At 39.7% G+C, this 26499-nt stretch overlaps 22 non-coding genes across 22 annotated transcripts; all 22 read right to left on the reverse strand.

Annotated features, from left to right (window-relative positions):
• Positions 1 to 3280: 3280 nt before the first annotated feature.
• TRNAR-UCG (transfer RNA arginine (anticodon UCG)) lies at positions 3281 to 3353 on the reverse strand. The gene has a single exon. It is a non-coding gene; the product is annotated as a tRNA-Arg (tRNA).
• A 1521-nt stretch (positions 3354 to 4874) lies between these two features.
• Positions 4875 to 4947, reverse strand: TRNAR-UCG (transfer RNA arginine (anticodon UCG)). The gene has a single exon. It is a non-coding gene; the product is annotated as a tRNA-Arg (tRNA).
• A 644-nt stretch (positions 4948 to 5591) lies between these two features.
• Positions 5592 to 5664, reverse strand: TRNAR-CCU (transfer RNA arginine (anticodon CCU)). The gene has a single exon. It is a non-coding gene; the product is annotated as a tRNA-Arg (tRNA).
• A 2399-nt stretch (positions 5665 to 8063) lies between these two features.
• On the reverse strand, positions 8064 to 8136 carry TRNAR-UCG (transfer RNA arginine (anticodon UCG)). The gene has a single exon. It is a non-coding gene; the product is annotated as a tRNA-Arg (tRNA).
• Positions 8137 to 8780: 644 nt separating this feature from the next.
• Positions 8781 to 8853, reverse strand: TRNAR-CCU (transfer RNA arginine (anticodon CCU)). Its single transcript has one exon. It is a non-coding gene; the product is annotated as a tRNA-Arg (tRNA).
• An 803-nt stretch (positions 8854 to 9656) lies between these two features.
• Positions 9657 to 9729, reverse strand: TRNAR-UCG (transfer RNA arginine (anticodon UCG)). The gene has a single exon. It is a non-coding gene; the product is annotated as a tRNA-Arg (tRNA).
• A 644-nt stretch (positions 9730 to 10373) lies between these two features.
• On the reverse strand, positions 10374 to 10446 carry TRNAR-CCU (transfer RNA arginine (anticodon CCU)). Its single transcript has one exon. It is a non-coding gene; the product is annotated as a tRNA-Arg (tRNA).
• An 804-nt stretch (positions 10447 to 11250) lies between these two features.
• TRNAR-UCG (transfer RNA arginine (anticodon UCG)) lies at positions 11251 to 11323 on the reverse strand. Its single transcript has one exon. It is a non-coding gene; the product is annotated as a tRNA-Arg (tRNA).
• Positions 11324 to 11968: 645 nt separating this feature from the next.
• Positions 11969 to 12041, reverse strand: TRNAR-CCU (transfer RNA arginine (anticodon CCU)). The gene has a single exon. It is a non-coding gene; the product is annotated as a tRNA-Arg (tRNA).
• Positions 12042 to 12845: 804 nt separating this feature from the next.
• TRNAR-UCG (transfer RNA arginine (anticodon UCG)) lies at positions 12846 to 12918 on the reverse strand. Its single transcript has one exon. It is a non-coding gene; the product is annotated as a tRNA-Arg (tRNA).
• A 2240-nt stretch (positions 12919 to 15158) lies between these two features.
• On the reverse strand, positions 15159 to 15231 carry TRNAR-CCU (transfer RNA arginine (anticodon CCU)). The gene has a single exon. It is a non-coding gene; the product is annotated as a tRNA-Arg (tRNA).
• Positions 15232 to 16035: 804 nt separating this feature from the next.
• Positions 16036 to 16108, reverse strand: TRNAR-UCG (transfer RNA arginine (anticodon UCG)). Its single transcript has one exon. It is a non-coding gene; the product is annotated as a tRNA-Arg (tRNA).
• A 645-nt stretch (positions 16109 to 16753) lies between these two features.
• Positions 16754 to 16826, reverse strand: TRNAR-CCU (transfer RNA arginine (anticodon CCU)). Its single transcript has one exon. It is a non-coding gene; the product is annotated as a tRNA-Arg (tRNA).
• Positions 16827 to 17629: 803 nt separating this feature from the next.
• Positions 17630 to 17702, reverse strand: TRNAR-UCG (transfer RNA arginine (anticodon UCG)). The gene has a single exon. It is a non-coding gene; the product is annotated as a tRNA-Arg (tRNA).
• A 644-nt stretch (positions 17703 to 18346) lies between these two features.
• TRNAR-CCU (transfer RNA arginine (anticodon CCU)) lies at positions 18347 to 18419 on the reverse strand. Its single transcript has one exon. It is a non-coding gene; the product is annotated as a tRNA-Arg (tRNA).
• An 803-nt stretch (positions 18420 to 19222) lies between these two features.
• On the reverse strand, positions 19223 to 19295 carry TRNAR-UCG (transfer RNA arginine (anticodon UCG)). The gene has a single exon. It is a non-coding gene; the product is annotated as a tRNA-Arg (tRNA).
• Positions 19296 to 19938: 643 nt separating this feature from the next.
• TRNAR-CCU (transfer RNA arginine (anticodon CCU)) lies at positions 19939 to 20011 on the reverse strand. Its single transcript has one exon. It is a non-coding gene; the product is annotated as a tRNA-Arg (tRNA).
• A 2398-nt stretch (positions 20012 to 22409) lies between these two features.
• Positions 22410 to 22482, reverse strand: TRNAR-UCG (transfer RNA arginine (anticodon UCG)). The gene has a single exon. It is a non-coding gene; the product is annotated as a tRNA-Arg (tRNA).
• A 644-nt stretch (positions 22483 to 23126) lies between these two features.
• On the reverse strand, positions 23127 to 23199 carry TRNAR-CCU (transfer RNA arginine (anticodon CCU)). Its single transcript has one exon. It is a non-coding gene; the product is annotated as a tRNA-Arg (tRNA).
• Positions 23200 to 24003: 804 nt separating this feature from the next.
• TRNAR-UCG (transfer RNA arginine (anticodon UCG)) lies at positions 24004 to 24076 on the reverse strand. The gene has a single exon. It is a non-coding gene; the product is annotated as a tRNA-Arg (tRNA).
• A 644-nt stretch (positions 24077 to 24720) lies between these two features.
• On the reverse strand, positions 24721 to 24793 carry TRNAR-CCU (transfer RNA arginine (anticodon CCU)). Its single transcript has one exon. It is a non-coding gene; the product is annotated as a tRNA-Arg (tRNA).
• A 1520-nt stretch (positions 24794 to 26313) lies between these two features.
• TRNAR-CCU (transfer RNA arginine (anticodon CCU)) lies at positions 26314 to 26386 on the reverse strand. Its single transcript has one exon. It is a non-coding gene; the product is annotated as a tRNA-Arg (tRNA).
• Between the last annotated feature and the right edge of the window lie 113 nt (positions 26387 to 26499).

Genomic DNA, 26499 nt, shown 5'->3' on the forward strand with positions numbered 1-26499 from the left:
TGTATGTGTTTCAGAAAATACCAGGTGGTTCAGAATATGGCAGTCCGCCTGATTTGTCAACTTCCTGCCAGATCCTCGGTCACACACCACAGGCGGAACCTGCACTGGTTGCGCATTGAAAGCAGAGTGCATTTTAAAGCACTCTGCTACATGCATAAAATCATGACTGATAGAGCCCCGCGCTATCTTGCTGCTCTAGTTCAGCAATATGTTCCCCCCCGCACACTTAGGTCCTCATCGCATAACAAATTTCAAATTCCGCGCATCAACAGAGCTAAAATGGGCGGCCGCTCGTTTGCTCTGTTGGCCCCATCCTTATGGAATTCTCTTCCTCAGTCCTTGCGCACGGAATCGTGCTTTCTGAAATTCCGTAAAGGAATAAAGACCTGGCTTTTCAACAACTAATATCCCTCCCTCCTATCACTGATCAGTTTGCTCTAGCGCCGGGAAACCTCCGGGTGGCTGTGCGCTTAATTAAGTGTAATAATAAATAAATAAATAAATGAATCCTGACTTGCCCTATTCAAGTAGCTGAAAGCCTGTCACCACCTCTAGAAACAACAGTTACACCAATCCAATTCAAATCATTTTTTCCAAAGGAATATCTTCTGCTGGGTCAAAGTTGCATCTGACAAAGATAGGTGTTTAAAAATCTACTTTGTAGTTTCAGAACACCAACATAAGTCCGGAGAGTACAGAAGTAAAATGGTACCATTTCAAAGTTCCTAATACCTCATAAGCTTCTGAGGGGAAGCATGTAATAAATAAATAAATTTTTCTAGAAAAGTAATAGTGGATATTGGTTTTCACCTCAGATGGGACTCGAACCCACAATCCCTGGCTTAGGAGGCGAGTGCCTAATCCAATTGGCCACTGAGGCACAGATGAACACTTGCAGTCTAGAGGCATTATTTAAATGTATTCAACCGTCAAACACTGGTGTCTGCACACAGGACATTTCTCAGTTCTCTCCATAAGTAATCTTCCCATTTTCATCCTCTTCCATCCCCGACTTTAACACTCTGTTCTGTGCTATAATGGAGGCTCTGCATTTCGAGCAAGTGAAGAGAAATTGGAGGAGAACCACTTTCGACTCAACACTTCTTCTTTCCTGGATGCTTTTCTCAATAAACTGGGCTTTGACAGTGGTATCAAGCCGTCCTTGTCTTCAGCAGGACACAGAAACAGGCACCAAGTCTCCTAACCAAGTTCAACCACACTCTGCAACTTAATAGACCAATGCTTTACAAATTAGCCAACTGTGTCATCAGCAAAGGCAGCCAATGTGCCAATCCTTTATAATTCTTCTGTAGTACTTTTCTTTCTCGTAGGCAAAATTAGCACTTTAACTGCACAAATCATACAGATTTTTAAACTTGAAGCACTCCATGAACACATACTTACACACCTTGCATTTCATCTACACACCCTTAAGCTAAAAACCCATTCTGTCAAGTCAAAATTCTGCAACCCTATTACAAATTCAGTGCGTGTACATAGAAGCACTTCTTAATGCCACTAACATGGACAAGATTTTAGGCTGAAGATGCAATCTAAATGACTGTGCAGTATGTACTCCACTTCATGAATAATTAGGAATGAGAACATGATGGCTATAAGAGTATTGGAAGAGCCTGCTTCCATTCTGAACGGAAAGCTGAGTTGTGTGTCCATTGGCAAAAACCGATCACGAAGGGACTCGAACCCTCAATCTTCTGATCCGAAGTCAGACACCTTATCCATCAGGCCACGCGGTCATATGTCCTGCTGTGCTTATTTTTATAATGTAGGTGGTATGCAAGGATGGGAAATATGATATTGATAGTTATTTAGGTTTACATCCCATTGTGTTTTTTCAGCTCCTTTCAATTAAAACACTCTTTTGGAATCTATATAATGAGAATGTCACCAGTACGATAAGCTTTTGTTTTCTTTTTTTGCATTTAAACCTCTTTCTTCATGAGATTAAAGCTCAGTTGTATGCTTTACATAGCTCTGGATATTTCCAGAAGTGGAGAGAAACTGTTTTGACAGTAGTACAAACTGCTCCTTTCTGGATATGCCAATTTACACACGCTCAAAGGTTGTATACGTTTCATGAATCCTGCCTTGCCCTATTCAAGTAGCTGAAAGCCTGTCACCACCTCTAGAAACAACAGTTACACCAATCCAATTCAAATCATTTTTTTCCAAAGGATTATCTTCTGCCGGGTCAAAGTTGCATCTGACAAAGATAGGTGTTTAAAAATCTACTTTGTAGTTTCAGAACACCAACATGAGTCCGGGGAGTACAGAAGTAAAATGGTACCATTTCAAAGTTCCTAATACCTCATAAGCTTCTGAGCGGAAGCATGTAATAAATATATAAATTTTTCAAGAAAAGTAATAGTTGATATTGGTTTTCACCTCAGATGGGACTCAAACCCACAATCCCTGGCTTAGGAGGCCAGTGCATTATCCATTAGGCCACTGAGGCACAGATGAACACTTGCAGTCTAGAGGCATTATTTAAATGTATTCAACCGTCAAACACTGGTGTCTGCACACAGGACATTTCTCAGTTCTCTCCATAAGTAATCTTCCCATTTTCATCCTCTTCCATCCCCGACTTTAACACTCTGTTCAGTGCTATAATGGAGGCTCTGCATTTCGAGCAAGTGGAGAGAAATTGGAGGAGAACCACTTTCGACTCAACACTTCTTCTTTCCTGGATGCTTTTCTCAATAAACTGGGCTTTGACAGTGGTATCAAGCCGTCCTTGTCTTCAGCAGGACACAGAAACAGGCACCAAGTCTCCTAACCAAGTTCAACCACACTCTGCAACTTAATAGACCAATGCTTTACAAATTAGCCAACTGTGTCATCAGCAAAGGCAGCCAATGTGCCAATCCTTTATAATTCTTCTGTAGTACTTTTCTTTCTCGTAGGCAAAATTAGCACTTTAACTGCACAAATCATACAGATTTTTAAACTTGAAGCACTCCATGAACACATACTTACACACCTTGCATTTCATCTACACACCCTTAAGCTAAAAACCCATTCTGTCAAGTCAAAATTCTGCAACCCTATTACATATTCAGTGCGTGTACATAGAAGCACTTCTTAATGCCACTAACATGGACAAGATTTTAGGCTGAAGATGCAATCTAAATGACTGTGCAGTATGTACTCCACTTCATGAATAATTAGGAATGAGAACATGATGGCTATAAGAGTATTGGAAGAGCCTGCTTCCATTCTGAACGGAAAGCTGAGTTGTGTGTCCATTGGCAAAAACCGACCACGAAGGGACTCGAACCCTCAACCTTCTGATCCGAAGTCAGACACCTTATCCATCAGGCCACGCGGTCATATGTCCTGCTGTGCTTATTTTTATAATGTAGGTGGTATGCAAGGATGGGAAATATGTTTTTGATAGTTATTTAGGTTTACATCCCATTGTGTTTTTTCAGCTCCTTTCAATTAAAGCACTCTTTTGGAATCTATATAATGAGAATGTCACCAGTACGATAAGCTTTTGTTTTCTTTTTTTGCATTTAAACCTCTTTCTTCATGAGATTAAAGCTCAGTTGTATGCTTTACATAGCTCTGGATATTTCCAGAAGTGGAGAGAAACTGTTTTGACAGTAGTACAAACTGCTCCTTTCTGGATATGCCAATTTACAAACGCTCAAAGGTTGTATACGTTTCATGAATCCTGCCTTGCCCTATTCAAGTAGCTGAAAGCCTGTCACCACCTCTAGAAACAACAGTTACACCAATCCAATTCAAATCCTTTTTTCCAAAGGAATATCTTCTGCCGGGTCAAAGTTGCATCTGACAAAGATAGGTGTTTAAAAATCTACTTTGTAGTTTCAGAACACCAACATGAGTCCGGGGAGTACAGAAGTAAAATGGTACCATTTCAAAGTTCCTAATACCTCATAAGCTTCTGAGCGGAAGCATGTAATAAATATATAAATTTTTCAAGAAAAGTAATACTGGATATTGGTTTTCACCTCAGATGGGACTCGAACCCACACTCGCTGGTTTAGGAGGCCAGTGCCTTATCCATTAGGCCACTGAGGAACAGATAAACTGTTGCAGTCTAGAGGCATTAATTAAATGTATTCAATCGTCAAACAGTGGTGTCTGCACACAGGACATTTCTCAGTTCTCTCCATAAGTAAACTTCCCATTTTCATCCTCTTCCATCCCCGACTTTAACACTCTTTTCTGTGCTATAATGGAGGCTCTGCATTTCGCGCAAGTGGAGAGAAATTGGAGGAGAACCACTTTTGACTCAACACTTCTTCTTTCCTGGATGCTTTTCTCAATAAACTGGGCTTTGACAGTGGTATCAAGCCGTCCTTGTCTTCAGCAGGACACAGAAACAGGCACCAAGTCTCCTAACCAAGTTCAACCACACTCTGCAACTTAATAGACCAATGCTTCACAAATTAGCCAACTGTGTCATCAGCAAAGGCAGCCAATGTGCCAATCCTTTATAATTCTTCTGTAGTACTTCTCTTTCTCGTAGGCAAAATTAGCACTTTAACTGCACAAATCATACAGATTTTACACTTGAAGCACTCCATGAACACATACTTACACACCTTGCATTTCATCTACACACCCTTAAGCTAAAAACCCATTCTGTCAAGTCAAAATTCTGCAACCCTATTACATATTCCGTGCGTGTACATAGAAGCACTTCTTAATGCCACTAACATGAACAAGATTTTAGGCTGAAGATGCAATCTAAATGACTGTGCAGTATGTACTCCACTTCATGAATAATTAGGAATGAGAACATGATGGCTATAAGAGTATTGGAAGAGCCTGCTTCCATTCTGAATGGAAATCTGAGATGTGTGACCATTGGCAAAAACTGACCACGAAGGGACTCGAACCCTCAATCTTCTGATCCGAAGTCAGACGCCTTATCCATTAGGCCACGCAGTAATATGTCCTGCTGTGCTTATTTTTATAATGTAGGTGGTATGCAAGGATGGGAAATATGATATTGATAGTTATTTAGGTTTACATCCCATTGTGTGTTTTCAGCTCCTTTCAATTAAAGCACTCTTTTGGAATCTATATAATGAAAATGTCACCAGTACGATAAGCTTTTGTTTTCTTTTTTGCATTTAAACCTCTTTATTCATGAGATTAAAGCTCAGTTGTATGCTTTACATAGCTCTGGATATTTCCAGAAGTGGAGAGAAACTGTTTTGACAGTAGTACAAACTGCTCCTTTCTGGATATGCCAATTTACACACGCTCAAAGGTTGTATGTGTTTCATGAATCCTGACTTGCCCTATTCAAGTAGCTGAAAGCCTGTCACCACCTCTAGAAACAACAGTTACACCAATCCAATTCAAATCATTTTTTCCAAAGGAATATCTTCTGCTGGGTCAAAGTTGCATCTGACAAAGATAGGTGTTTAAAAATCTACTTTGTAGTTTCAGAACACCAACATAAGTCCGGAGAGAACAGAAGTAAAATGGTACCATTTCAAAGTTCCTAATACCTCATAAGCTTCTGAGGGGAAGCATGTAATAAATAAATAAATTTTTCTAGAAAAGTAATAGTGGATATTGGTTTTCACCTCAGATGGGACTCGAACCCACAATCCCTGGCTTAGGAGGCCAGTGCCTAATCCATTTGGCCACTGAGGCACAGATGAACACTTGCAGTCTAGAGGCATTATTTAAATGTATTCAACCGTCAAACACTGGTGTCTGCACACAGGACATTTCTCAGTTCTCTCCATAAGTAATCTTCCCATTTTCATCCTCTTCCATCCCCGACTTTAACACTCTGTTCTGTGCTATAATGGAGGCTCTGCATTTCGAGCAAGTGGAGAGAAATTGGAGGAGAACCACTTTCGACTCAACACTTCTTCTTTCCTGGATGCTTTTCTCAATAAACTGGGCTTTGACAGTGGTATCAAGCCGTCCTTGTCTTCAGCAGGACACAGAAACAGGCACCAAGTCTCCTAACCAAGTTCAACCACACTCTGCAACTTAATAGACCAATGCTTTACAAATTAGCCAACTGTGTCATCAGCAAAGGCAGCCAATGTGCCAATCCTTTATAATTCTTCTGTAGTACTTTTCTTTCTCGTAGGCAAAATTAGCACTTTAACTGCACAAATCATACAGATTTTTAAACTTGAAGCACTCCATGAACACATACTTACACACCTTGCATTTCATCTACACACCCTTAAGCTAAAAACCCATTCTGTCAAGTCAAAATTCTGCAACCCTATTACAAATTCAGTGCGTGTACATAGAAGCACTTCTTAATGCCACTAACATGGACAAGATTTTAGGCTGAAGATGCAATCTAAATGACTGTGCAGTATGTACTCCACTTCATGAATAATTAGGAATGAGAACATGATGGCTATAAGAGTATTGGAAGAGCCTGCTTCCATTCTGAACGGAAAGCTGAGTTGTGTGTCCATTGGCAAAAACCGATCACGAAGGGACTCGAACCCTCAATCTTCTGATCCGAAGTCAGACACCTTATCCATCAGGCCACGCGGTCATATGTCCTGCTGTGCTTATTTTTATAATGTAGGTGGTATGCAAGGATGGGAAATATGATATTGATAGTTATTTAGGTTTACATCCCATTGTGTTTTTTCAGCTCCTTTCAATTAAAACACTCTTTTGGAATCTATATAATGAGAATGTCACCAGTACGATAAGCTTTTGTTTTCTTTTTTTGCATTTAAACCTCTTTCTTCATGAGATTAAAGCTCAGTTGTATGCTTTACATAGCTCTGGATATTTCCAGAAGTGGAGAGAAACTGTTTTGACAGTAGTACAAACTGCTCCTTTCTGGATATGCCAATTTACACACGCTCAAAGGTTGTATAAGTTTCATGAATCCTGCCTTGCCCTATTCAAGTAGCTGAAAGCCTGTCACCACCTCTAGAAACAACAGTTACACCAATCCAATTCAAATCATTTTTTTCCAAAGGATTATCTTCTGCCGGGTCAAAGTTGCATCTGACAAAGATAGGTGTTTAAAAATCTACTTTGTAGTTTCAGAACACCAACATGAGTCCGGGGAGTACAGAAGTAAAATGGTACCATTTCAAAGTTCCTAATACCTCATAAGCTTCTGAGCGGAAGCATGTAATAAATATATATATTTTTCAAGAAAAGTAATACTGGATATTGGTTTTCACCTCAGATGGGACTCGAACCCTCAATCGCTGGTTTAGGAGGCCAGTGCCTTATCCATTAGGCCACTGAGGAACAGATAAACTGTTGCAGTCTAGAGGCATTAATTAAATGTATTCAATCGTCAAACAGTGGTGTCTGCACACAGGACATTTCTCAGTTCTCTCCATAAGTAAACTTCCCATTTTCATCCTCTTCCATCCCCGACTTTAACACTCTTTTCTGTGCTATAATGGCGGCTCTGCATTTCGCGCAAGTGGAGAGAAATTGAAGGAGAACCACTTTTGACTCAACACTTCTTCTTTCCTGGATGCTTTTCTCAATAAACTGGGCTTTGACAGTGGTATCAAGCCGTCCTTGTCTTCAGCAGGACACAGAAACAGGCACCAAGTCTCCTAACCAAGTTCAACCACACTCTGCAACTTAATAGACCAATGCTTCACAAATTAGCCAACTGTGTCATCAGCAAAGGCAGCCAATGTGCCAATCCTTTATAATTCTTCTGTAGTACTTCTCTTTCTCGTAGGCAAAATTAGCACTTTAACTGCACAAATCATACAGATTTTACACTTGAAGCACTCCATGAACACATACTTACACACCTTGCATTTCATCTACACACCCTTAAGCTAAAAACCCATTCTGTCAAGTCAAAATTCTGCAACCCTATTACATATTCCGTGCGTGTACATAGAAGCACTTCTTAATGCCACTAACATGAACAAGGTTTTAGGCTGAAGATGCAATCTAAATGACTGTGCAGTATGTACTCCACTTCATGAATAATTAGGAATGAGAACATGATGGCTATAAGAGTTTTGGAAGAGCCTGCTTCCATTCTGAATGGAAATCTGAGTTGTGTGACCATTGGCAAAAACCGACCACGAAGGGACTCGAACCCTCACTCTTCTGATCCGAAGTCAGACGCCTTATCCATTAGGCCACGCGGTCATATGTCCTGCTGTGTTTATTTTTATAATGTAGGTGGTATGCAAGGATGGGAAATATGACATTGATAGTTATTTAGGTTTACATCCCATTGTGTGTTTTTAGCTCCTTTCAATTAAAGCACTCTTTTGTAATCTATATAATGAAAATGTCACCAGTACGATAAGCTTTTGTTTTCTTTTTTGCATTTAAACCTCTTTCTTCATGAGAATAAAGCTCAGTTGTATGCTTTACATAGCTCTGGATATTTCTAGAGGTGGAGAGAAACTGTTTTGACAGTAGTAAAAACTGCTCCTTTCTGGATATGCCAATTTACACACGCTCAAAGGTTGTATACGTTTCATGAATCCTGACTTGCCCTATTCAAGTAGCTGAAAGCCTGTCACCACCTCTAGAAACAACAGTTACACCAATCCAATTCAAATAATTTTTTCCAAAGGAATATCTTCTCCCGGGTCAAAGTTGCATCTGACAAAGATAGGTGTTTAAAAATCTACTTTGTAGTTTCAGAACACCAACATGACTCTGAAGAGTACAGAAGTAAAATGGTACCATTTCAAAGTTCCTAATACCACATAAGCTTCTGAGCGGAAGCATGTAATAAATATATCAATTTTTCTGGAAAAGTAAGAGTGGATATTGGTTTTCACCTCAGATGGGACTCGAACCCACAATCCCTGGCTTAGGAGGCCAGTGCCTTATCCATTAGGCCACTGAGGCACTGATAAACACTTGCAGTCTAGAGGCATTATTTAAATGTATACAATCGTCAAACACTGGTGTCTGCACACAGGACATTTCTCAGTTCTCTCCATAAGTAAACTTCCCATTTTCATCCTCTTCAATCCCCGACTTTAACACTCTGTTCTGTGCTATAATGGAGGCTCTGCATTTCGAGCAAGTGGAGAGAAATTGGAGGAGAACCACTTTCGACTCAACACTTCTTCTTTCCTGGATGCTTTTCTCAATAAACTGGGCTTTGACAGTGGTATCAAGCCGTCCTTGTCTTCAGCAGGACACAGAAACAGGCACCAAGTCTCCTAACCAAGTTCAACCACACTCTGCAACTTAATAGACCAATGCTTCATAAATTAGCCAACTGTGTCATCAGCAAAGGCAGCCAATGTGCCAATCCTTTATAATTCTTCTGTAGTACTTCTCTTTCTCGTAGGCAAAATTAGCACTTTAACTGCACAAATCATACAGATTTTACACTTGAAGCACTCCATGAACACATACTTACACACCTTGCATTTCATCTACACACCCTTAAGCTAAAAACCCATTCTGTCAAGTCAAAATTCTGCAACCCTATTACATATTCCATGCGTGTACATAGAAGCACTTCTTAATGCCACTAACATGAACAAGATTTTAGGCTGAAGATGCAATATAAATGACTGTGCAGTATGGACTCCGCTTCATGAATAATTAGGAATGAGAACATGATGGCTATAAGAGTATTGGAAGAGCCTGCTTCCATTCTGAATGGAAATCTGAGATGTGTGACCATTGGCAAAAACTGACCACGAAGGGACTCGAACCCTCAATCTTCTGATCCGAAGTCAGACGCCTTATCCATTAGGCCACGCAGTCATATGTCCTGCTGTGCTTATTTTTATAATGTAGGTTTTACGCAAGGATGGGAAATATGATATTGATAGTTATTTAGGTTTACATCCCATTGTGTGTTTTCAGCTCCTTTCAATTAAAGCACTCTTTTGGAATCTATATAAGGAAAATGTCACCAGTACGATAAGCTTTTGTTTTCTTTTTTGCATTTAAACCTCTTTCTTCATGAGATTAAAGCTCAGTTGTATGCTTTACATAGCTCTGGATATTTCCAGAAGTGGAGAGAAACTGTTTTGACAGTAGTACAAACTGCTCATTTCTGGATATGCCAATTTACACACGCTCAAAGGTTGTATGTGTTTCATGAATCCTGACTTGCCCTATTCAAGTAGCTGAAAGCCTGTCACCACCTCTAGAAACAACAGTTACACCAATCCAATTCAAATCATTTTTTCCAAAGGAATATCTTCTGCTGGGTCAAAGTTGCATCTGACAAAGATAGGTGTTTAAAAATCTACTTTGTAGTTTCAGAACACCAACATAAGTCCGGAGAGTACAGAAGTAAAATGGTACCATTTCAAAGTTCCTAATACCTCATAAGCTTCTGAGGGGAAGCATGTAATAAATAAATAAATGTTTCTAGAAAAGTAATAGTGGATATTGGTTTTCACCTAAGATGGGACTCGAACCCACAATCCCTGGCTTAGGAGGCCAGTGCCTTATCCATTAGGCCACTGAGGCACAGATAAACATTTGCAGTCTAGAGGCATTATTTAAATATATTCAATCGTCAAACACTGGTGTCTGCACACAGGACATTTCTCAGTTCTCTCCATAAGTAAACTTCCCATTTTCATCCTCTTCCATCCCCGACTTTAACACTCTGTTCTGTGCTATAATGGAGGCTCTGCATTTCGAGCAAGTGGAGAGAAATTGGAGGAGAACCACTTTCGACTCAACACTTCTTCTTTCCTGGATGCTTTTCTCAATAAACTGGGCTTTGACAGTGGTATCAAGCCGTCCTTGTCTTCAGCAGGACACAGAAATAGGCACCAAGTCTCCTAACCAAGTTCAACCACACTCTGCAACTTAATAGACCAATGCTTTACAAATTAGCCAACTGTGTCATCAGCAAAGGCAGCCAATGTGCCAATCCTTTATAATTCTTCTGTAGTACTTTTCTTTCTCGTAGGCAAAATTAGCACTTTAACTGCACAAATCATACAGATTTTTAAACTTGAAGCACTCCATGAACACATACTTACACACCTTGCATTTCATCTACACACCCTTAAGCTAAAAACCCATTCTGTCAAGTCAAAATTCTGCAACCCTATTACATATTCAGTGCGTGTACATAGAAGCACTTCTTAATGCCACTAACATGGACAATATTTTAGGCTGAAGATGCAATCTAAATGACTGTGCAGTATGTACTCCACTTCATGAATAATTAGGAATGAGAACATGATGGCTATAAGAGTATTGGAAGAGCCTGCTTCCATTCTGAACGGAAAGCTGAGTTGTGTGTCCATTGACAAAAACCGACCACGAAGGGACTCGAACCCTCAATCTTCTGATCCGAAGTCAGACACCTTATCCATCAGGCCACGCGGTCATATGTCCTGCTGTGCTTATTTTTATAATGTAGGTGGTATGCAAGGATGGGAAATATGATATTGATAGTTATTTAGGTTTACATCCCATTGTGTTTTTTCAGCTCCTTTCAATTAAAGCACTCTTTTGGAATCTATATAATGAGAATGTCACCAGTACGATAAGCTTTTGTTTTCTTTTTTGCATTTAAACCTCTTTCTTCATGAGATTAAAGCTCAGTTGTATGCTTTACATAGCTCTGGATATTTCCAGAAGTGGAGAGAAACTGTTTTGACAGTAGTACAAACTGCTCCTTTCTGGATATGCCAATTTACACACGCTCAAAGGTTGTATACGTTTCATGAATCCTGCCTTGCCCTATTCAAGTAGCTGAAAGCCTGTCACTACCTCTAGAAACAACAGTTACACCAATCCAATTCAAATCATTTTTTCCAAAGGAATATCTTCTGCCGGGTCAAAGTTGCATCTGACAAAGATAGGTGTTTAAAAAATCTACTTTGTAGTTTCAGAACACCAACATGAGTCCGGGGAGTACAGAAGTAAAATGGTACCATTTCAAAGTTTCTAATACCTCATAAGCTTCTGAGCGGAAGCATGTAATAAATATATAAATTTTTCAAGAAAAGTAATACTGGATATTGGTTTTCACCTCAGATGGGACTCGAACCCACAATCCCTGGCTTAGGAGGCCAGTGCCTTATCCATTAGGCCACTGAGGCACAGATGAACACTTGCAGTCTAGAGGCATTATTTAAATGTATTCAATCGTCAAACACTGGTGTCTGCACACAGGACATTTCTCAGTTCTCTCCATAAGTAAACTTCCCATTTTCATCCTCTTCCATCCCCGACTTTAACACTCTGTTCTGTGCTATAATGGAGGCTCTGCATTTCGCGCAAGTGGAGAGAAATTGGAGGAGAACCACTTTCGACTCAACACTTCTTCTTTCCTGGATGCTTTTCTCAATAAACTGGGCTTTGACAGTGGTATCAAGCCGTCCTTTTCTTCAGCAGGACACAGAAACAGGCACCAAGTCTGCTAACCAAGTTCAACCACACTCTGCAACTTAATAGACCAATGCTTTCCAAATTAGCCAACTGTGTCATCAGCAAAGGCAGCCAATGTGCAAAACCTTTATAATTCTTCTGTAGTACTTTTCTTTCTCGTAGGCAAAATTAGCACTTTAACTGCACAAATCATACAGATTTTTACACTTGAAGCACTCCATGAACACATACTTACACACCTTGCATTTCATCTACACACCCTTAAGCTAAAAACCCATTCTGTCAAGTCAAAATTCTGCAACCCTATTACATATTCAGTGCGTGTACATAGAAGCACTTCTTAATGCCACTAACATGGACAAGATTTTAGGCTGAAGATGCAATCTAAATGACTGTGCAGTATGTACTCCACTTCATGAATAATTAGGAATGAGAACATGATGGCTATAAGAGTATTGGAAGAGCCTGCTTCAATTCTGAATGGAAAGCTGAGTTGTGTGACCATTGGCAAAAACCGACCACGAAGGGACTCGAACCCTCAATCTTCTGATCCGAAGTCAGACACCTTATCCATTAGGCCACACGGTCATATGTCCTGCTGTGCTTATTTTTTATAATGTAGGTGGTATGCAAGGATGGGAAATATGATATTGATAGTTATTTAGGTTTACATCCCATTGTGTTTTTTCAGCTCCTTTCAATTAAAGCACTCTTTTGGAATCTATATAATGAGAATGTCACCAGTACGATAAGCTTTTGTTTTCTTTTTTGCATTTAAACCTCTTTCTTCATGAGATTAAAGCTCAGTTGTATGCTTTACATAGCTCTGGATTTTTCCAGAAGGGTAGAGAAACTGTTTAGACAGTAGTAAGAACTGCTCCTTTCTGGATATGCCAATTTACACACGCTCAAAGGTTGTATACGTTTCATGAATCCTGACTTGCCCTATTCAAGTAGCTGAAAGCCTGTCACCACCTCGAGAAACAACAGTTACACCAATCCAATTCAAATCATTTTTTCCAAAGGAATATCTTCGAACGGGTCAAAGTTGTATCCGACAAAGATAGGTGTTTAAAAATCTACTTTGTAGTTTCAGAACATCAACATGACCCTGAAGAGTACAGAAGTAAAATGGTACCATTTCAAAGTTCCTAATACCTCATAAGCTTCTGAGCGGAAGCATGTAATAAATACATACATTTTTCTAGAAAAGTAATAGTGGATATTGGTTTTCACCTCAGATGGGACTCGAACCCCCAATCCCTGGCTTAGGAGGCGAGTGCCTTATCCATTAGGCCACTGAGGCACAGATAAACACTTGCACGCTAGAGGCATTATATAAATGTATTCAATCGTCAAACACTGGTGTCTGCACACAGGACATTTCTCAGTTCTCTCCATAAGTAAACTTCCCATTTTCATCCTCTTCCATCCCCGACTTTAACACTCTGTTCTGTGCTATAATGGAGGCTCTGCATTTCGAGCAAGTGGAGAGAAATTAAAGGAGAACCACTTTCGACTCAACACTTCTTCTTTCCTGGATGCTTTTCTCAATAAACTGGGCTTTGACAGTGGTATCAAGCCGTCCTTGTCTTCAGCAGGACACAGAAACAGGCACCAAGTCTCCTAACCAAGTTCAACCACACTCTGCAACTTAAGAGACCAATGCTTTACAAATTAGCCAACTGTGTCATCAGCAAAGGCAGCCAATGTGCCAATCCTTTATAATTCTTCTGTAGTACTTTTCTTTCTCGTAGGCAAAATTAGCACTTTAACTGCACAAATCATACAGATTTTTACACTTGAAGCACTCCATGAACACATACTTACACACCTTGCATTTCATCTACACACCCTTAAGCTAAAAACCCATTCTGTCAAGTCAAAATTCTGCAACCCTATTACATATTCAGTGCGTGTACATAGAAGCACTTCTTAATGCCACTAACATGGACAAGATTTTAGGCTGAAGATGCAATCTAAATGACTGTGCAGTATGTACTCCACTTCATGAATAATTAGGAATGAGAACATGATGGCTATAAGAGTATTGGAAGAGCCTGCTTCCATTCTGAACGGAAAGCTGAGTTGTGTGTCCATTGACAAAAACTGACCACGAAGGGACTCGAACCCTCAATCTTCTGATCCGAAGTCAGACACCTTATCCATCAGGCCACGCTGTCATATGTCCTGCGGTGCTTATTTTTATAATGTAGGTGGTATGCAAGGATGGGAAATATGATATTGATAGTTATTTAGGTTTACATCCCATTGTGTTTTTTCAGCTCCTTTCAATTAAAGCACTCTTTTGGAATCTATATAATGAGAATGTCACCAGTACGATAAGCTTTTGTTTTCTTTTTTGCATTTAAACCTCTTTCTTCATGAGATTAAAGCTCAGTTGTATGCTTTACATAGCTCTGGATATTTCCAGAAGTGGAGAGAAACTGTTTTGACAGTAGTACAAACTGCTCCTTTCTGGATATGCCAATTTACACACGCTCAAAGGTTGTATACATTTCATGAATCCTGCCTTGCCCTATTCAAGTAGCTGAAAGCCTGTCACTACCTCTAGAAACAACAGTTACACCAATCCAATTCAAATCATTTTTTCCAAAGGAATATCTTCTGCCGGGTCAAAGTTGCATCTGACAAAGATAGGTGTTTAAAAAATCTACTTTGTAGTTTCAGAACACCAACATGAGTCCGGGGAGTACAGAAGTAAAATGGTACCATTTCAAAGTTTCTAATACCTCATAAGCTTCTGAGCGGAAGCATGTAATAAATATATAAATTTTTCAAGAAAAGTAATACTGGATATTGGTTTTCACCTCAGATGGGACTCGAACCCACAATCCCTGGCTTAGGAGGCCAGTGCCTTATCCATTAGGCCACTGAGGCACAGATGAACACTTGCAGTCTAGAGGCATTATTTAAATGTATTCAATCGTCAAACACTGGTGTCTGCACACAGGACATTTCTCAGTTCTCTCCATAAGTAAACTTCCCATTTTCATCCTCTTCCATCCCCGACTTTAACACTCTGTTCTGTGCTATAATGGAGGCTCTGCATTTTGCGCAAGTGGAGAGAAATTGGAGGAGAACCACTTTCGACTCAACACTTCTTCTTTCCTGGATGCTTTTCTCAATAAACTGGGCTTTGACAGTGGTATCAAGCCGTCCTTTTCTTCAGCAGGACACAGAAACAGGCACCAAGTCTGCTAACCAAGTTCAACCACACTCTGCAACTTAATAGACCAATGCTTTCCAAATTAGCCAACTGTGTCATCAGCAAAGGCAGCCAATGTGCAAAACCTTTATAATTCTTCTGTAGTACTTTTCTTTCTCGTAGGCAAAATTAGCACTTTAACTGCACAAATCATACAGATTTTTACACTTGAAGCACTCCATGAACACATACTTACACACCTTGCATTTCATCTACACACCCTTAAGCTAAAAACCCATTCTGTCAAGTCAAAATTCTGCAACCCTATTACATATTCAGTGCGTGTACATAGAAGCACTTCTTAATGCCACTAACATGGACAAGATTTTAGGCTGAAGATGCAATCTAAATGACTGTGCAGTATGTACTCCACTTCATGAATAATTAGGAATGAGAACATGATGGCTATAAGAGTATTGGAAGAGCCTGCTTCAATTCTGAATGGAAAGCTGAGTTGTGTGACCATTGGCAAAAACCGACCACGAAGGGACTCGAACCCTCAATCTTCTGATCCGAAGTCAGACACCTTATCCATTAGGCCACGCAGTCATATGTCCTGCTGTGCTTATTTTTTATAATGTAGGTGGTATGCAAGGATGGGAAATATGATATTGATAGTTATTTAGGTTTACATCCCATTGTGTTTTTTCAGCTCCTTTCAATTAAAGCACTCTTTTGGAATCTATATAATGAGAATGTCACCAGTACGATAAGCTTTTGTTTTCTTTTTTGCATTTAAACCTCTTTCTTCATGAGATTAAAGCTCAGTTGTATGCTTTACATAGCTCTGGATTTTTCCAGAAGGGTAGAGAAACTGTTTAGACAGTAGTAAGAACTGCTCCTTTCTGGATATGCCAATTTACACACGCTCAAAGGTTGTATACGTTTCATGAATCCTGACTTGCCCTATTCAAGTAGCTGAAAGCCTGTCACCACCTCGAGAAACAACAGTTACACCAATCCAATTCAAATCATTTTTTCCAAAGGAATATCTTCTGACGGGTCAAAGTTGTATCCGACAAAGATAGGTGTTTAAAAATCTACTTTGTAGTTTCAGAACATCAACATGACCCTGAAGAGTACAGAAGTAAAATGGTACCATTTCAAAGTTCCTAATACCACATAAGCTTCTGAGCGGAAGCATGTAATATATATATCAATTTTTCTGGAAAAGTAAGAGTGGATATTGGTTTTCACCTCAGATGGGACTCGAACCCACAATCCCTGGCTTAGGAGGCAAGTGCCTTATCCATTAGGCCACTGAGGCACAGATAAACACTTGCAGTCTAGAGGCATTATTTAAATGTATTCGATCGTCAAACACTGGTGTCTGCACACAGGACATTTCTCAGTTCTCTCCATAAGTAAACTTCCCATTTTCATCCTCTTCCATCCCCGACTTTAACACTCTGTTCTGTGCTATAATGGACTCTCTGCATTTCGAGCAAGAGGAGAGAAATTGGAGGAGAACCACTCTCGACTCAACACTTCTTCTTTCCTGGATGCTTTTCTCAATAAACTGGGCTTTGACAGTGGTATCAAGCCGTCCTTGTCTTCAGCAGGACACAGAAACAGGCACCAAGTCTCCTAACCAAGTTCAACCACACTCTGCAACTTAATAGACCAATGCTTCACAAATTAGCCAACTGTGTCATCAGCAAAGGAAGCCAATGTGCCAATCCTTTATAATTCTTCTGTAGTACTTCTCTTTCTCATAGGCAAAATTAGCACGTTAACTGCACAAATCATATAGATTTTACACTTGAAGCACTCCATGAACACATACTTACACACCTTGCATTTCATCTACACACCCTTAAGCTAAAAACCCATTCTGTCAAGTCAAAATTCTGCAACCCTATTACATATTCCATGCGTGTACATAGAAGCACTTCTTAATGCCACTAACATGAACAAGATTTTAGGCTGAAGATGCAATCTAAATGACTGTGCAGTATGTACTCCACTGCATGAATAATTAGGAATGAGAACATGATGGCTATAAGAGTATTGGAAGAGCCTGCTTCCATTCTGAACGGAAAGCTGAGTTGTGTGTCCATTGGTTAAAACCGACCACGAAGGGACTCGAACCCTCAATCTTCTGATCCGAAGTCAGACACCTTATCCATTAGGCCACGCGGTCATATGTCCTGCTGTGCTTATTTTTATAATGTAGGTAGTATGCAAGGATGGGAAATATGATATTGATAGTTATTTAGGTTTACATCCCATTGTGTTTTTTCAGCTCCTTTCAATTAAAGCACTCTTTTGGAATCTATATAATGAGAATGTCACCAGTACGATAAGCTTTTGTTTTCTTTTTTGCATTTAAACCCCTTTCTTCATGAGATTAAAGCTCAGTTGTATGCTTTACATAGCTCTGGATATTTCCAGAAGTGGAGAGAAACTGTTTTGACAGTAGTACAAACTGCTCCTTTCTGGATATGCCAATTTACACAGGCTCATATGTTGTATACGTTTCATGAATCCTGCCTTGCCCTATTCAAGTAGCTGAAAGCCTGTCACCACCTCTAGAAACAACAGTTACACCAATCCAATTCAAATCATTTTTTCCAAAGGAATATCTTCTGCCGGGTCAAAGTTGCATCTGACAAAGATAGGTGTTTAAAAATCTACTTTGTAGTTTCAGAACACCAACATGACTCTGAAGATTACAGAAGTAAAATGGTACCATTTCAAAGTTCCTAATACCACATAAGCTTCTGAGCGGAAGCATGTAATATATATATCAATTTTTCTGGAAAAGTAAGAGTGGATATTGGTTTTCACCTCAGATGGGACTCGAACCCACAATCCCTGGCTTAGGAGGCCAGTGCCTTATCCATTAGGCCACTGAGGCACACATAAACACTTGCAGTCTAGAGGCATTATTTAAATGTATTCAATCGTCAAACACTGGTGTCTGCACACAGGACATTTCTCAGTTCTCTCCATAAGTAAACTTCCCATTTTCATCCTCTTCCATCCCCGACTTTAACACTCTGTTCTGTGCTATAATGGACTCTCTGCATTTCGAGCAAGTGGAGAGAAATTGGAGGAGAACCACTCTCGACTCAACACTTCTTCTTTCCTGGATGCTTTTCTCAATAAACTGGGCTTTGACAGTGGTATCAAGCCGTCCTTGTCTTCAGCAGGACACAGAAACAGGCACCAAGTCTCCTAACCAAGTTCAACTACACTCTGCAACTTAATAGACCAATGCTTCACAAATTAGCCAACTGTGTCATCAGCAAAGGAAGCCAATGTGCCAATCCTTTATAATTCTTCTGTAGTACTTCTCTTTCTCGTAGGCAAAATTAGCACGTTAACTGCACAAATCATATAGATTTTACACTTGAAGCACTCCATGAACACATACTTACACACCTTGCATTTCATCTACACACCCTTAAGCTAAAAACCCATTCTGTCAAGTCAAAATTCTGCAACCCTATTACATATTCCATGCGTGTACATAGAAGCACTTCTTAATGCCACTAACATGAACAAGATTTTAGGCTGAAGATGCAATCTAAATGACTGTGCAGTATGTACTCCACTTCATGAATAATTAGGAATGAGAACATGATGGCTATAAGAGTATTGGAAGAGCCTGCTTCCATTCTGAATGGAAATCTGAGTTGTGTGACCATTGGCAAAAACCGACCACGAAGGGACTCAAACCCTCAATCTTCTGAGCCGAAGTCAGACGCCTTATCCATTAGGCCACGCGGTCATATGTCCTGCTGTGCTTATTTTTATAATGTAGGTGGTATGCAAGGATGGGAAATATGATATTGATAGTTATTTAGGTTTACATCCCATTTTGTGTTTTCAGCTCCTTTCAATTAAAGCACTCTTTTGGAATCTATATAATGAAAATGTCACCAGTACGATAAGCTTTTGTTTTCTTTTTTGCATTTAAACCTCTTTCTTCATGAGATTAAAGCTCGGTTGTATGCTTTACATAGCTCTGGATATTTCCAGAAGTGGAGAGAACTGTTTTGACAGTAGTACAAACTGCTCCTTTCTGGATATGCCAATTTACACACGCTCAAAGGTTGTATGTGTTTCATGAATCCTGACTTGCCCTATTCAAGTAGCTGAAAGCCTGTCACCACCTCTAGAAACAACAGTTACACCAATCCAATTCAAATCATTTTTTCCAAAGGAATATCTTCTGCTGGGTCAAAGTTGCATCTGACAAAGATAGGTGTTTAAAAATCTACTTTGTAGTTTCAGAACACCAACATAAGTCCGGAGAGTACAGAAGTAAAATGGTACCATTTCAAAGTTCCTAATACCTCATAAGCTTCTGAGGGGAAGCATGTAATAAATAAATAAATTTTTCTAGAAAAGTAATAGTGGATATTGGTTTTCACCTCAGATGGGACTTGAACCCACAATCCCTGGCTTAGGAGGCCAGTGCCTTATCCATTAGGCCACTGAGGCACAGATGAACACTTGCAGTCTAGAGGCATTATTTAAATGTATTCAATCGTCAAACACTGGTGTCTGCACACAGGACATTTCTCAGTTCTCTCCATAAGTAAACTTCCCATTGTCATCCTCTTCCATCCCCGACTTTAACACTCTGTTCTGTGCTATAATGGAGGCTCTGCATTTCGAGCAAGTGGAGAGAAATTGGAGGAGAACCACTTTCGACTCAACACTTCTTCTTTCCTGGATGCTTTTCTCAATAAACTGGGCTTTGACAGTGGTATCAAGCCGCCCTTGTCTTCAGCAGGACACAGAAACAGGCACCAAGTCTCCTAACCAAGTTCAACCACACTCTGCAACTTAATAGACCAATGCTTTACAAATTAGCCAACTGTGTCATCAGCAAAGGCAGCCAATGTGCCAATCCTTTATAATTCTTCTGTAGGACTTTTCTTTCTCGTAGGCAAAATTAGCACTTTAACTGCACAAATCAGACAGATTTTTAAACTTGAAGCACTCCATGAACACATACTTACACACCTTGCATTTCATCTACACACCCTTAAGCTAAAAACCCATTCTGTCAAGTCAAAATTCTGCAACCCTATTACATATTCAGTGCGTGTACATAGAAGCACTTCTTAATGCCACTAACATGGACAAGATTTTAGGCTGAAGATGCAATCTAAATGACTGTGCAGTATGTACTCCACTTCATGAATAATTAGGAATGAGAACATGATGGCTATAAGAGTATTGGAAGAGCCTGCTTCCATTCTGAACGGAAAGCTGAGTTGTGTGTCCATTGGCAAAAACTGACCATGAAGGGACTCGAACCCTCAATCTTCTGATCCGAAGTCAGACACCTTATCCATCAGGCCACGCGGTCATATGTCCTGCTGTGCTTATTTTTATAATGTAGGTGGTATGCAAGGATGGGAAATATGATATTGATAGTTATTTAGGTTTACATCCCATTGTGTTTTTTCAGCTCCTTTCAATTAAAGCACTCTTTTGGAATCTATATAATGAGAATGTCACCAGTACGATAAGCTTTTGTTTTCTTTTTTGTATTTAAACCTCTTTCTTCATGAGATTAAAGCTCAGTTGTATGCTTTACATAGCTCTGGATATTTCCAGAAGTGGAGAGAAACTGTTTTGACAGTAGTACAAACTGCTCCTTTCTGGATATGCCAATTTACACACGCTCAAAGGTTGTATACGTTTCATGAATCCTGCCTTGCCCTATTCAAGTAGCTGAAAGCCTGTCACTACCTCTAGAAACAACAGTTACACCAATCCAATTCAAATCATTTTTTCCAAAGGAATATCTTCTGCCGGGTCAAAGTTGCATCTGACAAAGATAGGTGTTTAAAAATCTACTTTGTAGTTTCAGAACACCAACATGAGTCCGGGGAGTACAGAAGTAAAATGGTACCAATTCAAAGTTTCTAATACCTCATAAGCTTCTGAGCGGAAGCATGTAATAAATATATAAATTTTTCAAGGAAAGTAATACTGGATATTGGTTTTTACCTCAGATGGGACTCAAACCCACAATCCCTGGCTTAGGAGGCCAGTGCCTTATCCATTAGGCCAATGAGGCACAGATGAACACTTGCAGTCTAGAGGCATTATTTAAATGTATTCAATCGTCAAACACTGGTGTCTGCACACAGGACATTTCTCAGTTCTCTCCATAAGTAAACTTCCCATTTTCATCCTCTTCCATCCCCGACTTTAACACTCTGTTCTGTGCTATAATGGAGGCTCTGCATTTCGCGCAAGTGGAGAGAAATTGGAGGAGAACCACTTTCGACTCAACACTTCTTCTTTCCTGGATGCTTTTCTCAATAAACTGGGCTTTGACAGTGGTATCAAGCCGTCCTTGTCTTCAGCAGGACACAGAAACAGGCACCAAGTCTGCTAACCAAGTTCAACCACACTCTGCAACTTAATAGACCAATGCTTTCCAAATTAGACAACTGTGTCATCAGCAAAGGCAGCCAATGTGCAAAACCTTTATAATTCTTCTGTAGTACTTTTCTTTCTCGTAGGCAAAATTAGCACTTTAACTGCACAAATCATACAGATTTTTACACTTGAAGCACTCCATGAACACATACTTACACACCTTGCATTTCATCTACACACCCTTAAGCTAAAAACCCATTCTGTCAAGTCAAAATTCTGCAACCCTATTACATATTCAGTGCGTGTACATAGAAGCACTTCTTAATGCCACTAACATGGACAAGATTTTAGGCTGAAGATGCTATCTAAATGACTGTGCAGTATGTACTCCACTTCATGAATAATTAGGAATGAGAACATGATGGCTATAAGAGTATTGGAAGAGCCTGCTTCAATTCTGAATGGAAAGCTGAGTTGTGTGACCATAGGCAAAAACCGACCACGAAGGGACTCGAACCCTCAATCTTCTGATCCGAAGTCAGACACCTTATCCATTAGGCCACGCGGTCATATGTCCTGCTGTGCTTATTTTTATAATGTAGGTGGTATGCAAGGATGGGAAATATGATATTGATAGTTATTTAGGTTTACATCCCATTGTGTTTTTTCAGCTCCTTTCAATTAAAGCACTCTTTTGGAATCTATATAATGAGAATGTCACCAGTACGATAAGCTTTTGTTTTCTTTTTTGCATTTAAACCTCTTTCTTCATGAGATTAAAGCTCAGTTGTATGCTTTACATAGCTCTGGATTTTTCCAGAAGGGTAGAGAAACTGTTTAGACAGTAGTACAAACTGCTCCTTTCTGGATATGCCAATTTACACACGCTCAAAGGTTGCTTACGTTTCATGAATCCTGACTTGCCCTATTCAAGTAGCTGAAAGCCTGTCACCACCTCTAGAAACAACAGTTACACCAATCCAATTCAAATCATTTTTTCCAAAGGAATATCTTCTGACGGGTCAAAGTTGTATCCGACAAAGATAGGTGTTTAAAAATCTACTTTGTAGTTTCAGAACATCAACATGACCCTGAAGAGTACAGAAGTAAAATGGTACCATTTCAAAGTTCCTAATACCTCATAAGCTTCTGAGCGGAAGCATGTAATAAATACATACATTTTTCTAGAAAAGTAATAGTGGATATTGGTTTTCACCTCAGATGGGACTCGAACCCACAATCCCTGGCTTAGGAGGCCAGTGCCTTATCCATTAGGCCACTGAGGCACAGATGAACACTTGCACGCTAGAGGCACTATATAAATGTATTCAATCGTCAAACACTGGTGTCTGCACACAGGACATTTCTCAGTTCTCTCCATAAGTAAACTTCCCATTTTCATCCTCTTCCATCCCCGAATTTAACACTCTGTTCTGTGCTATAATGGAGGCTCTGCATTTCGAGCAAGAGGAGAGAAATTGGAGGAGAACCACTTTCGACTCATCACTTCTTCTTTCCTGGATGCTTTTCTCAATAAACTGGGCTTTGACAGTGGTATCAAGCCGTCCTTGTCTTCAGCAGGACACAGAAACAGGCACCAAGTCTCCTAACCAAGTTCAACCACACTCTGCAACTTAATAGACCAATGCTTTACACATTAGCCAACTGTGTCATCAGCAAAGGCAGCCAATGTACCAATCCTTTATAATTCTTCTGTAGTACTTTTCTTTCTCGTAGGCAAAATTAGCACTTTAACTGCACAAATCATACAGCTTTTTACACTTGAAGCACTCCATGAACACATACTTACACACCTTGCATTTCATCTACACACCCTTAAGCTAAAAACCCATTCTGTCAAGTCAAAATTCTGCAACCCTATTACATATTCAGTGTGTGTACATAGAAGCACTTCTTAATGCCACTAACATGGACAAGATTTTAGGCTGAAGATGCAATCTAAATGACTGTGCAGTATGTACTCCACTGCATGAATAGTTAGGAATGAGAACATGATGGCTATAAGAGTATTGGAAGAGCCTGCTTCCATTCTGAACGGAAAGCTGAGTTGTGTGTCCATTGGTTAAAACCGACCACGAAGGGACTCGAACCCTCAATCTTCTGATCCGAAGTCAGACACCTTATCCATTAGGCCACGCGGTCATATGTTCTGCTGTGCTTATTTTTATAATGTAGGTAGTATGCAAGGATGGGAAATATGATATTGATAGTTATTTAGGTTTACATCCCATTGTGTTTTTTCAGCTCCTTTCAATTAAAGCACTCTTTTGGAATCTATATAATGAGAATGTCACCAGTACGATAAGCTTTTGTTTTCTTTTTTGCATTTAAACCTCTTTCTTCATGAGATTAAAGCTCAGTTGTATGCTTTACGTAGCTCTGGATATTTCCAGAAGTGGAGAGAAACTGTTTTGACAGTAGTACAAACTGCTCCTTTCTGGATATGCCAATTTACACACGCTCAAAGGTTGTATACGTTTCATGAATCCTGCCTTGCCCTATTCAAGTAGCTGAAAGCCTGTCACCACCTCTAGAAACAACAGTTACACCAATCCAATTCAAATCATTTTTTCCAAAGGAATATCTTCTGCCGGGTCAAAGTTGCATCTGACAAAGATAGGTGTTTAAAAATCTACTTTGTAGTTTCAGAACACCAACATGACTCTGAAGAGTACAGAAGTAAAATGGTACCATTTCAAAGTTCCTAATACCACATAAGCTTCTGAGCGGAAGCATGTAATATATATGTCAATTTTTCTGGAAAAGTAAGAGTGGATATTGGTTTTCACCTCAGATGGGACTCGAACCCACAATCCCTGGCTTAGGAGGCCAGTGCCTTATCCATTAGGCCACTGAGGCACAGATTAACACTTGCAGTCTAGAGGCATTATTTAAATGTATTCAATCGTCAAACACTGGTGTCTGCACACAGGACATTTCTCAGTTCTCTCCATAAGTAAACTTCCCATTTTCATCCTCTTCCATCCCCGACTTTAACACTCTGTTCTGTGCTATAATGGACTCTCTGCATTTCGAGCAAGTGGAGAGAAATTGGAGGAGAACCACTCTCGACTCAACACTTCTTCTTTCCTGGATGCTTTTCTCAATAAACTGGGCTTTGACAGTGGTATCAAGCCGTCCTTGTCTTCAGCAGGACACAGAAACAGGCACCAAGTCTCCTAACCAAGTTCAACCACACTCTGCAACTTAATAGACCAATGCTTCACAAATTAGCCAACTGTGTCATCAGCAAAGGAAGCCAATGTGCCAATCCTTTATAATTCTTCTGTAGTACTTCTCTTTCTCGTAGGCAAAATTAGCACGTTAACTGCACAAATCATATAGATTTTACACTTGAAGCACTCCATGAACACATACTTACACACCTTGCATTTCATCTACACACCCTTAAGCTAAAAACCCATTCTGTCAAGTCAAAATTCTGCAACCCTATTACATATTCCGCGCGTGTACATAGAAGCACTTCTTAATGCCACTAACATGAACAAGATTTTAGGCTGAAGATGCAATCTAAATGACTGTGCAGTATATACTCCACTTCATGAATAATTAGGAATGAGAACATGATGGCTATAAGAGTATTGGAAGAGCCTGCTTCCATTCTGAATGGAAATCTGAGATGTGTGACCATTGGCAAAAACTGACCACGAAGGGGCTTGAACCCTCAATCTTCTGATCCGAAGTCAGACACCTTATCCATTAGGCCACGCTGTCATATGTCCTGATGTGCTTATTTTTATAATGTAGGTGGTATACAAGGATGGGAAATATGATATTGATAGTTATTTAGGTTTACATCCCATTGTGTTTTTTCAGCTCCTTTCAATTAAAGCTCTCTTTTGGAATCTATATAATGAGAATGTCACCAGTACGATAAGCTTTTGTTTTCTTTTTTGCATTTAAACCTCTTTCTTCATGAGATTAAAGCTCAGTTGTATGCTTTACATAGCTCTGGATATTTCCAGAAGTGGAGAGAAACTGTTTTGACAGTAGTACAAACTGCTCCTTTCTGGATATGCCAATTTACACACGCTCAAAGGTTGTATACGTTTCATGAATCCTGCCTTGCCCTATTCAAGTAGCTGAAAGCCTGTCACCACCTCTAGAAACAACAGTTACACCAATCCAATTCAAATCATTTTTTCCAAAGGAATATCTTCTGCCGGGTCAAAGTTGCATCTGACAAAGATAGGTGTTTAAAAATCTACTTTGTAGTTTCAGAACACCAACATGAGTCCGGAGAGTACAGAAGTAAAATGGTACGATTTCAAGGTTCCTAATACCTCATAAGCTTCTGAGCGGAAGCATGTCATAAATATATAAATTTTTCAAGAAAAGTAAGAGTGGATATTGGTTTACACCTCAGATGGGACTCGAACCCACAATCCCTGGCTTAGGAGGCCAGTGCCTTATCCATTAGGCCACTGAGGCACAGATGATCACTTGCACGCTAGAGGCATTATATAAATGTATTCAATCGTCAAACACTGGTGTCTGCACACAGGACATTTCTCAGTTCTCTCCATAAGTAAACTTCCCATTTT

This window comes from Lissotriton vulgaris, chromosome 5, assembly GCF_964263255.1.
Source record: "Lissotriton vulgaris chromosome 5, aLisVul1.2, whole genome shotgun sequence".
NCBI classification, from domain to species: domain Eukaryota; kingdom Metazoa; phylum Chordata; class Amphibia; order Caudata; family Salamandridae; genus Lissotriton; species Lissotriton vulgaris.